The sequence below is a fragment of the Muntiacus reevesi genome, chromosome 2 (assembly GCF_963930625.1).
Source record: "Muntiacus reevesi chromosome 2, mMunRee1.1, whole genome shotgun sequence".
Classification (NCBI taxonomy): Eukaryota; Metazoa; Chordata; class Mammalia; order Artiodactyla; family Cervidae; genus Muntiacus; species Muntiacus reevesi.
The window spans coordinates 149,023,128-149,035,022 of NC_089250.1; positions in this window are offsets into that span (position 1 = coordinate 149,023,128).

The window sequence follows — 11,895 nt, forward strand, 5'->3', positions numbered from 1 at the left end:
TAGTTATAAAACAATATGTAATATGAAGTGGAGTGTATTGTCATTAGTAAATTCTTTCTTGTTTATTATAATCATAAAATTTACAGAGCCCAGGATCCCATACTAATACCACTTGGCATCTCATTTCACTAGTAGAGAAGGTAATTTATTTTTTCCTTGATGGCCTTGCCGAAAGACAGTTGCCCAAATGTGTGTGGGTTTATCTCTGGCTTCTCTATTCTCTTCCATTGATCTGTTTTTATGCCAGTATCATGCTATTTTGGTTACTATTGATTTTTAATATAGTTTGAGATCAGGAATTATGATACCTCCATCTTTACTCTTGCTCAGCATTGCATTGACTATCTGGAGACATTTGTGGTTTTCTATGACTTATATCATTGTTTTTTTTTTTTTTTTCCCATTTCTGTGAAAAATGTCATTGGAATTTTGATAGAAATTGATTGAATAAGTAGATTGCTTGAGTATTTTTGACATTTTAACCATATTAATTATTCCAACACATGAACATAGGATATCTTTCCATTTATTTGTGTCTTCTTCAATTTCTTTCTTCAGAGTTTTACAGTTTTCAGAATAAAGATCTTTCACTTCCTTGTTGTTGTTGTTCAGTTGTGAAGTCATGTCCAACTCTCTATTCTCTACTCCCATGGACCTCAGCATGTCAGGCTTCCCTTTCCTTAACTATCTCTCTCAGAGTTTGCTCAAACTCTTGTCTGTTGTGTTATGATGCCATCCAATAATCTCACCTTCTCTCTCCCCCTTATTCTCCTTCCCTCAATCCTTCCCAGTATCAGGGTCTTTCCCAAAGAATCAGGTCTTTGCATCAGGTGGCCAAAGTATTGGAGCTTCAGCATCAGTCCTTCCAATGAATATTCAGGGTTGATTTCCTTTACAATTGACATTGGTTTGATCTCTTTGCTGTCTAAGGGACTCTTAAGAGTCTTCTGCAGCACCACAATTTGAAAGCATCACTCGGCCTTCTTTATGCTACAAGCTCTCACATCCAAACAGGACTACTGGAAAAACCATAGCTTTGACTATACGGACCGTTGTCAGCCAAGAGATGGATGTCTCTGCTTTTTAATACACTGTCTAGGTTTGTCATAGCTTTTCTTCCAAGGATCAAGTGTCTTTTAATTACATGACTGCAGTCACCATCTGCAGTGATTTTAGAGTCCAAGAAGAGAAAATCTGTCACTGCTTCCACTATTTCCTCTTCTATTTCCCATGAAGTGATGGGACCTGATACCATGATCTTAGGTTTTTGAATGCTGAGTTTCAAGCCACCTTTTTCACTTTCCTCTTTCACCCTCATCAAGAGGCTCTTTAGTTCCTCTTTGCTTTCTGCAGTTAAACTGGTACCATCTGCATATATTTAAGGTTATTGCTATTTCTCCTGGAAATCTTGATTCTAGCTTGTGATTCATCCAGCCCAGCATTTTGCATGCTATACTCTGCATAAAAATTAAATAAGCAGGGTGACAATATATAACCTTGACATACATTCAGTCCTTTGTCCCATGTTCAGTTCTAACTGTTGCTTCTTGACCTGCATACAGCTTTCTCAGGTATCAGGTAAGGTGGTCTGGTATTTCCACCACTTGAAGAATTTTCCACAGTTTATTGTGATCCACACAGTCAAAGGCTTTAGCATACTCAGTGAAGCAGAAGTAGACGTATTTCTGGAATTTCCTTGCTTTTTTCTATGATCCAATAAGTGTTAGAAATTTAATCTCTGGTTCCTCTGCCTTTTTAAAATCCAGTTTGTACATCTGAAAGTTTTTCATTAATGTACTTCTGAAGCCTAGCTTGAAGGAATTTGAGCATTATCTTGGTAGCATGTGAAATGAGCACAATTGTACAGTAGTTTGAATATTCTTTGGCACTGCCCTTCTTTGGGATTGGAATGAAAACTCACCTTTTCTAGTCCTGTGGTCACTGCTGAATTTTCCAAATTGCTGACATATTGACTACATCACTTCAACGGCATCATCTTTTAGGATTTTAAATTGATCAGCTGTAATTCTATCACCGCCATTAGCTTTGTTTGTAGCAATACTTCCTAAAGCCTATTCAATTTCACCCTCCAGTATATCTGGCTCTAGGTGAGTGACCACACTATTGTGCTTACCTGGATCATTAAGACCCTTTCTGTATAGTTCTGTGTATTCTTGGCACCCCTTCTTGATCTCTTTTGTTTCTGTTAGGTCATTGCCTTTACCGTCCTTTATTGTGCCCATTCTTACATGAAACGTTCCCTTGGTTTCGCCTCCTTGGTTATATTTATTCCTATATATTCAAATTGGGTTTGCCTGGTGGCTCAGACAGTAAAGAATCTGCCTGCAATGCAGGAGGCCAGGGTTCAGTTCCTGCATCAGGAAGATTCCCTGGAGAAGGACATGGAAACCCAGTGCAGTATTCTTGCCTGGAGAATTCCATGGACAGAGGAGCCTGGTGGGCTAAAATCCATGGGATCATAGAGTCAGACACAACTGATTGAATAACACATATATTCATACTAGATCTATGTTCAAAAGAATTTTTTTCTTAATTTTTTAGATAGTTTATTTGTATGTGTATATGAACACAACTGATTTTTGAGTGTTGATTTCATATCCTTCAGTTTTACTGAATTCATTTATTAGTTTAAGAGTTTTGGGGTTGGAGTCTTTAGTGTTTTCTACATATAACATATTATCTGCCAACAGTGAAAATTTTACTTCACCTTTTCTGATTTGAAGGCCTTGTATATGCTTTTCTTGTCTAATTGCTCTGGCTGTAATTTCTAGTATGCGTTGAAGAGAAGTATGAGAATGGGCATCCTTGACTTATTGCTGATATTAGGGAGGGAAAAAAGCTAAAAGTTTTTCATTATTGAATGTGGTATTAATTGTGGACTTCTTGTATGTGGCCTTTATAATGTTGAGGTACATTCCTCTATACTTAATTTAAGAGCTTTTATCAGGAATATATGGTAAATTTTAAAAGTGTTTCTTTATCTATTGAAATGATCATACAACTTTTTAACCTTCATTTTGTTAATGTGATGTATCACACTTATTTATTTGCATATATCAAATCATCCTTGCATCCCACGGATAAATCCCACTTGGTCATAGTATATGAGGGTATCTATGTCCTATTGAATTCAATTTGCTAGTATTTTACTAAGGATTTTCATCTATATTTAGCAGGATTGTTGGCTTATAATTTTGTTTTCTTGAGGTATACTTTCTGACTTTGTATCACAATAATGTTGGCCTTATAAAAGGAATTTGTAAGTGGTTTCTCATTTTAAGCCAAAGAGATAAATGACAGAAATACAACAACAATAAGGACTTCAATACTCCACTTTCATCCCCATCTAGATGAAATTGATCTAACAGACATGTACAATTTATCCCATCATGCAGCAGCAAAATACACATTCCTCTTAAGCACACAGGGAACATTTTTCAGAAAAGATAAAATGTTAGGCCACAGAACAAATTTTAACAGATTAAGAAGATTTATATTTCATTAAATCGTATTTCTGACTATAATAATATAAAAATAGAAGCCAATAACAGAAAGGTAATTGGAAAATTCAAAAATATTTAATAATAAACAATACACATAACTGATTCTCAAATGCATTACACTAAGTGAAAGATGTTGAACTTGAGTGTGAGCACAATGTACAATTTTACATATATGACATTAGGAAAAGCAAGACTATAGGGATGTAGAACAGATTAGTCATTTTTAGGGTTGGAAGTTAAGTAGGAAATTAAGTTTAAAAGGAAACAATGAAATTTTAGGGACAATGGGAGTATTTTACGTCTTGATGGTTAAAAGGCTATTTGTCAGAATTAACTGAGTTGTAATATGAAAAGCATGAATTTTGTAATATGTAAATTTTATCTTGGTAAATCTTACTTAAATGCACACATAATTATACAATTACTGGATACTGTACTCAGGATTTCTAATTTAGTAGATATGTGCTTAGTCACTCAGTCATGTCCAACTCTTTTTGAACCCATGGACTATAGCCCACCAGGCTCCTCTGTCCGTGAAATTCTCCAGGAAAGAATACTGGAGTGAGTTGCCATACCCTCCTCCAGGGTATCTTTCCAACCCAGGAATTGAACCCAGGTCTCCTGCATTGCAGGTGGATTCTTTACCATCTGAGCCACCAGGGAAGCCCCTTAGTGGATATGGGTGGAGCTCAAATTTTCCATTTCTACTAAGTGGCTTGATGATACTGATGCTCCTGGTCTGAGGTCACACTTTGAGAACCATAACCTTAGACTAATGCTCCTGGGAATTAAATATATCCTGAATGATCAGAAGTACTCTTAAAATACGTACATTGATTTAGGGAGCCTGAAATTCTATTTATCCTACAAGTTCTACCACTGTTGGTCCTTGGGCTGTTGGCACATTATATATAAGGTCTTAGGTATTTTGTGCTTGTTATCCTAAACTCCTAAAACTGAGGTACATACAATGCTAATAACAAACACTGAGTGAGAAATCAAGGGCTGACACCTAATTTTGTGATTGCTAGTGTAATGTGTTTGGCTGATGTAAGGACAATTGCAAAGAATGCTAAAACTACCACACAATTGCACTCATCCCATACACTAGCAAAGTAATGATCAAAATTCTTCAAGCTAGGCTTCAAAAGTACGTGAACTGAGAACTCTGAGATGTTCAGGCTGGATTTAGAAAAGGCAGAGGAACCAGAGATCAAATTGCCAACATCCGCTGGGTCATCAAAAAAGCAAGAGAATTCCAGAAAAACATCTACTTCTGCTTCATTTACTATGCTAAAGCTTTGACTGTTTGGATCAAAGCAAACTGTGGAAAATTCTTTAAGAAATGGGGATACAAGACCATCTTACCTGCCTCCTTAGAAACCTGTATGCAGATCAAGAGGCAAAAGTTAGAACCAGGCATGGAACAACGGACTGGTTCAAAATTGGGAAAGGAGTACATCAAGGCTGTATATTGTCACCCTGCTTATTTAACTTATATGTAGAGTACATCATGAGAAACGCTGGGCTGGAGGAAGCACAAGCTGGAATCAAGATTGCTGGGAGAAATATCAATAACCTCAGATATACAGATGACATCACCCTTAGGGCAGAAAGCAAAGAGGAACTGAAGAGACTCTTGATGAAGGTGAAAGAGGAGAGTGAAAAAGCTGACTCAAAACTCAACATTCAAAAAGGTAAGATCATGGCATACAGTTCCATCACTTCAAGGCAAATGTATGATGAGAAAACAATGGAAACAGTGATAGATTTTATTTTGGGGGGCTCCAAAATCACTGCAGATGGTGACTGCAGTCATGAAATTAAAAGATGCTTGGTCCTTGGAAGAAAAGCTTTGACCACCCTAGACAGTGTATTAAAAAGCAGAGACATTACTTTGCTGACAAAGGTTCAAATAGTCAAATCTATGGTTTTTCCAGGCATGTATGAATGTGACAGTTGGATCATAAAGAAGGCCGAGCAACAAACAATTGATGCTTTTGAACTTGGAGAAGACTTGAGAGTCCCTTGGACTGCAAGGAGATCAAACCAGAGTCAATCCTAAAGGAAATCAACCCTGAATATTCCTTGGAAGGACTGATGTTGAAGCTGAAGCTCCAAAACTTTGGCCACCTAATGAGAAGAGCTGAGCCACTGGAAAAAAAAAAAAAACCCTGATGCTGAGAAAAACTGAAGGCAGGAGGAGATGGGGATGACAGAGAATGAGATGGATAGATGACATCAGTGACTCAGTGGACATGAGTTTGCACAAGCTCGGGGAGATAGTAAAGGACAGGGAAGCCTGGTGTGCTGCAGTCCATGGGGTTGCAAAGAGTCAGACACAATTGAGACTGAATAACAACAAAGGATAATTACACATTTAAAACAAAAGGCTTAATTCTCCTTGTTGAAAGTAGGAGAATAGACTTAATCTCACCCTCTTTTCTTGAACTGGTGGTGTTAGTTGCTCACTTGTGTCAAACTCTTTGCAACCCTGTGAACTGGGGCTTATTTAGCTCTTCTGTCCATAGGATTTTTCCAGGGAAGAATAGTGGTGTATTTCCATTTCCTTTTCAGGGGATCTTCAATCTTGTAATGGAAAACTCTTTTCTGGTTGAAATATAATGTAATTTTTTTTTAAGCTAATTAATCCTCTCACCAGCTTTAGGATCCAGAAATGTCTTTTCAAGGATTTAGGAATAACATCTTTCAAATGTAACCATCAAAGAAGGTAGCACCCTTACTTCCCAGTTTCCATATGATGAAAGGTGTAGTAGCCCACCTTTTGCAGGGCTGAAGTGTTTTTCCCAGAGTACTTTCTGTCACAAACATGCAAGAGAAAGCCATGTAGCTAATATAAATGGGATGGCCACCCCAACTACAAAATGGATCTAGGATAAACTATGAGTGACACATAGCGCTGTCAAGTCCTCTTCAGTTCAGTCACTCAATCATGTCTGACTCTTTGCGACCCCATGAATCGCATCACGCCAGGCCTCCCTGTCCATCACCAATTCCCAGAGTTTACTCAAACTCATATCCATGGAGTCAGTGATGCCATCCAGCCATCTCATCCTCTGTCCTCCCCTTCTCCTCCTGCCCCTAATCCCTCCCAGCATCAGGGTCTTTTCCAATGAGTCAACTCTTTGCATGAGGTGGCCAAAGTATTGGAGTTTCAGCTTCAGTATCAGTCCTTCCAGTGATCACCCAGGACTGATCTCCTTTAGGATGGACTGGTTGGATCTCCTTGCAGTCCAAGGGACTCTCAAGAGTCTTCTTACTTGGGACTAATTATTGTTTATCTTGAGAACATGTATGCAATGGGTTGTATCTGATTGACTATATAAAAAGGTAATATTTTTTCCTCCATCTTGTCAATCTCTTTATTAAATGCCTGTAATGCACATCTGACTTAATGTTTATTCAATATAGACATATATATATATATATTTTTTTTCTTTTGGAAACCTCTTTGAGGAGAGTGGTTTTCTGAACTGGAAAGAGATATTATTTTTAATGAAATATCTCTAACACTGACTATTTCCTTCCTGTTTGTCAATAAAAACCCTACTGGTAGATACATCTCCATGAAAGTGGAGACAACATACTAGGGGAGGAAGAAGTAATTGAAAAAGGAGAAAGATTTCAGAAAATATCCCTTTGTCATTTTCACTAAGTGAGTAAAATAATTAAGAAATACATAAGCAGAAGAATACATACACACATATAAACATACATACATACGTACAAGCCCAAATTGGCATGGGCAGAGAAAACAAATTAGCCCTCACATTTTATAGAGCACAGTGAGCAAAGCAGGTCTCTTTAAAGTGTGTGTGTTTCCCTTACCTTCATATCTTTAATTCCCTACAGGAGATAAGAGATAGGGAAATGGAGTGGGAGAATGACTCCCAGATTTATTATAGAAATCACTTGATGCTTTCCAATATGGCAGTCAAAATATAAGCACATAATAATTTCAAAGACTCTTAATTTGGGAAAGCAGGTATTTACTCTTTTAAAAAATTCTCTAAAGGTATTAGATATTTTTTCCTTCCTTTTCCTGCCTCAGGAACTGTCGAGAAGGTCTAATTAGTCCACTTTGTTCTATCATTGGACAGTGTAGACTTTGACTGATGTTTACTGAAATATGGATTGGACTTTTCAAAGTGAAAATTCCAATAAGAAGCTAGTACAGTTCCTGTGGATATTTTTTTGACAATGTCTTTTTAGAAACTCCTTGAAGAAGACTGTTTTTGGACAAAAAGACATGATGAATCATTCCAAACTGCAAAAACTGCAGCTTACAGAGAAATGTGGGCTAATAAGATTATAATTCAATGAAAATACTATTTTTTTTAATTTCAAGGACAGAAATATTAGATTATGTCTCCAAAAAGTTATCTAAAATGAATATTATTATCAGTAATATCTTAGAATTTTACTAACCACACTAAAAGAGCAAAGATTTATAACAAAGCAGTAATATTACAGAAATACAATAAAGTTAACACACAAATGAACAGTTTATTAGAGAAAGAATACCAAATTATAGAAACATTTCAAACATAAAAGTACTGAGATACTTACCTAAGTTACACTGCCCAACTCTTTCCCCAACATCAAACAATTACATTCTGACCACTGCTCTGCACAATCACCTATGGCAAAATCCAGGCTACTTGGGAGTATTCACAAGTCCCTTTATAATAAGGCTCCCGTCTTTCCATTTGGCCTTATCTCCAAAACTTGGATGCCTCATCAGGGGTTCTCAAACTTCATCATGGTTCAGAATTACCTGAACTATTTGTAAAAACACAGATTCATTCTTTATGGTAGTCTTTCTGACAGGTGTCAGGTGATATCTCATTGTGGTTTTGATTCCATTTCCCAGATGATTAACAATACTGAGCATCTTTTTGTCTGTTGGCCACGTGGATTTTCCCTTTGAAAAAATGTCTAGTCAAGTCTTCTGCCCATTTTTATTTCCTTTTATGTTGTAAGGGTTTGAAGTTTGTAGAGGTATACCTGCCAAATGTTTTAATGTTTACAAAGGAAAGAATCCAGGGTCTTGCTTGGTAGAACTTGCTTCAGGTGACTGATGAAACAGCAGAACACTCTAATATGCTAAAAATATGAATTCTCTTTAGCCACTTATTGTAAGTAAAATATCTGCATGACAGATAATACTGATTGGGGAAATGTGAAGTATGTCTGAGAACAAGCAAGCTTTCTAAGCTTCCTTCTCCCCTGACTTAGATCATTAGCCTCACACATCCCCCAAACTAGCTGTAGGACAGCCCACATGAGAAAATGTGAGTTCTCTAGAGAGGTTCTGAATCGCTATACTTAAATGGTTGAGTTCAGTTCAGTTCAGTCACTCAGTCATGTCCGACTCTTTGTGACCCCATGAACTGCAGCACGCCAGGCCCCACTGTCCACCACCAACTCCCGGACTCCACCGAAACCCATGTCCATCGAGTCGATCATGCCATCCAACTGTCTCATCCTCTGTTGCCCACTTCTCCTCCTGCCCCCAATCCCTCCCAGCATCAGGGTCTTTTCCAATGAGTCAGCTCTTTGCATTAGGTAGCCAAACTAATGCGAAAATGAAACTCCAAAATATTGGAGTTTCAGCTTCAACATCAGTCCTTCCAATGAACACCCAGGACTGATCTCCTTTAGGATGGACTGGTTGGATCTCCTTGGGGCCCAAGGGACTCTCAAGAGTCTTCTTCAATGGGAGGAAAGCAAAGAAAAGAGACCAAATCTTCAGTGCTCGCTGCCTTATAAGAAAATTAGCTTTTCCTAATTGAGAAAAGTGTCCAAGTATTCATCCACAGTGGGCAGTTTATAGGTGGAGAAGTAAGGTATTAATAGACATGGAGTGCTAAGCCATATGTGTTGGTCTCTGGAAGTTCCTACATGCGGAAACAGTTTGGAGAATAAGAACACCCTCCCAATGCTAGTTGATAATTATCCCCTGTGCCAGTTTCTAGCTTTGAAGCATATGTTTGGCTATCGATGTTGAGAGTACAATGAAAGTCACTTGCTCTCATTTATGTGACTGTAGCACTGTGATCCTCATGCCGCGCTGATTAGTAATGTGCATTGATCTCTGGGACAAGGCTGAACCTGGATCGCGTGACATATGCAGAGCAGCGCATGACTGAGCTCATTCAGCAACAAATAGCCCTTGGAAACTCCCTTTATGTTTATTTTCATCATTTGAGTTCCACTTGATGTTTCTCTTTTTTTGCCCATCTTTTCATCATTGTAGGCAACAAAACCCCAAGGGAGAATCTAAAGAGCTTCATAAGGAAAGGAAAGTTTTCTCAGAGTGTAGAAATGAGCTCTATACATCAGAAGTTGTGAGTTCTCTGAATTGACCTGCCAGTAAATGGAGGTATTCCATTTGTCATCAATGTGCATTTTATGCAGATACAGCATTCAAGGGGAAACAGAATCATTTGGCAGAGTTCTTAGATTTGTTTACTGACTTTATATCTTCATTTTCTCGCTCTCTCCTACCCCTTCTGGGGAAATCTGCTTAAGAGCTCTCAGCTTCCAAGAGCTAAAGTTAGGTCCAAGTGTACAAGTGCTAAACTTGTTTACTTTCATTTATTTTTATTTAAATCAATATGTAAACTGAGTAATGACAGTATTTGCTATTTCAATACAACCATTTCACTCCACTGGCCATTGTCAATTTTATTTTTCCCATGTCAAAGATGATATTGGTCAGTGGGGTAGTTTAGATTATGAAGTCTACCCCCAACCCAGTGAAGTTTCTTTTTTCCCCAAGAGTGAAATCTACAATTTTGTGGTTTACCCCTGAATTTTTAAAAGACCTAGAGCTGTAGTTAAAAAAAAAAAAAAAAAAAAAAAAGCTTTATTGGCTATAGGAGGAAAACATCTAATTTTAGTGACATCTTTGCAACTTGGCAGGTATGGTATTTTTGGTAGCATCTGGCATCTCATGAAAAATTCCAAATTTTTGGCAAGGAATTCAGTGCCCTTTGTAACTAAGCTTATCACTTCTTTTCATCCTTATTCATCTTTTTTTCTCCAGCTTTTCTTTGTGGATATACTTGCCACTCCCCAACACAGCAGGTCATTTGACTTCCCAGTGTATTGATGTATATACTGCTCTCAGAAAAATCTGAATCCCTTCTCTCTGTCTCCTGTCCACTTGGCACACTTCAATGCAATCTTTAATGCCCAGTTCAGTGTTAATTACTGTTTTCTTCCTGTATAAAATTTCCCATTCTCTCTCATCTTCAGGTAAACTTGATTTTTACTTTAGTTAGCTTTCCCAGAATTATCATTTCTCTTTATAATAACTTTGCTTGTGTGATAGAAAGGTGTACATCTCTGATGCTTTCAGTAGATTATGAGCTCTGCAAGGACAGGTACATTGTCTTCTTAATCTCTTCCCCCACAGGAAAGCACATTTCCTGACACACAGCGTATATTCAATATAGGTTTGTTGAATTAAATCAAACACAAAACAGTGTCATATAAAATGGTGCATGGACAGATGAATAATCACTGCTGAAATACACAGAGTTTTAAGTCACAAGAGGGTCAATCACTTCACAGAGGCTATTTGGCAAAGTACAATATCAATCAGGGACCTATTTTCAATTGGATGGTGACAGGTTTACTTTTTGGCTATAAGGATATGAAATATGTTGTACGTATAATTTATTGTTTCATAAAAACTGAAGTGCAAATTCCCTGACAACAAAAGATACATTTGCAGAGCATCAAATGGACTAATATGAAGGATGCTTATGGGGAAATACTTCAATGCAGATAATGCTATTGGGAAACCTGTGTCAGTTGAAAAATTCCAAAACTAACATAAATGTACTTTTAGATTTGTCCCAACTTTTAGAGGAGAGAAAATATGTTGCAGTTTAGGTTGAACAGACAATTACAATTATACTCTACACAATGGAGATAAAATTCAAGTTTTCCTACAAAAGTCCACCAATTATCAAAATTCCCATATCTTCCGGAGGGGAAATATAGTAATGTTTTATTCTCAAAGGATATAGTGAAAGAACTTACTGAATAACTTGTATGTTGTACATCCTACATGAGTTTTCATCTTCCCAGTGAAATTTCTGTCCCTTGCTCCTGCTCCATGGTATCAATCCTTCCTCTCCTTAAATGGGGGAAAATGCTTACAATTTTCCCTCAGAATCTGCTTTGGAGAATTTCTTCTTTTAAATTTTTATTTTTAAACCTTTTTAGATCCTTCACTTGAATCTATTCTCAAACTGTGAAAGATGTTTTCAACTTTTTAAAAATCAAAACTCCCACCAAGGTCTTACCTAAGGGTGCACCTATTCAGGGCTGTGTT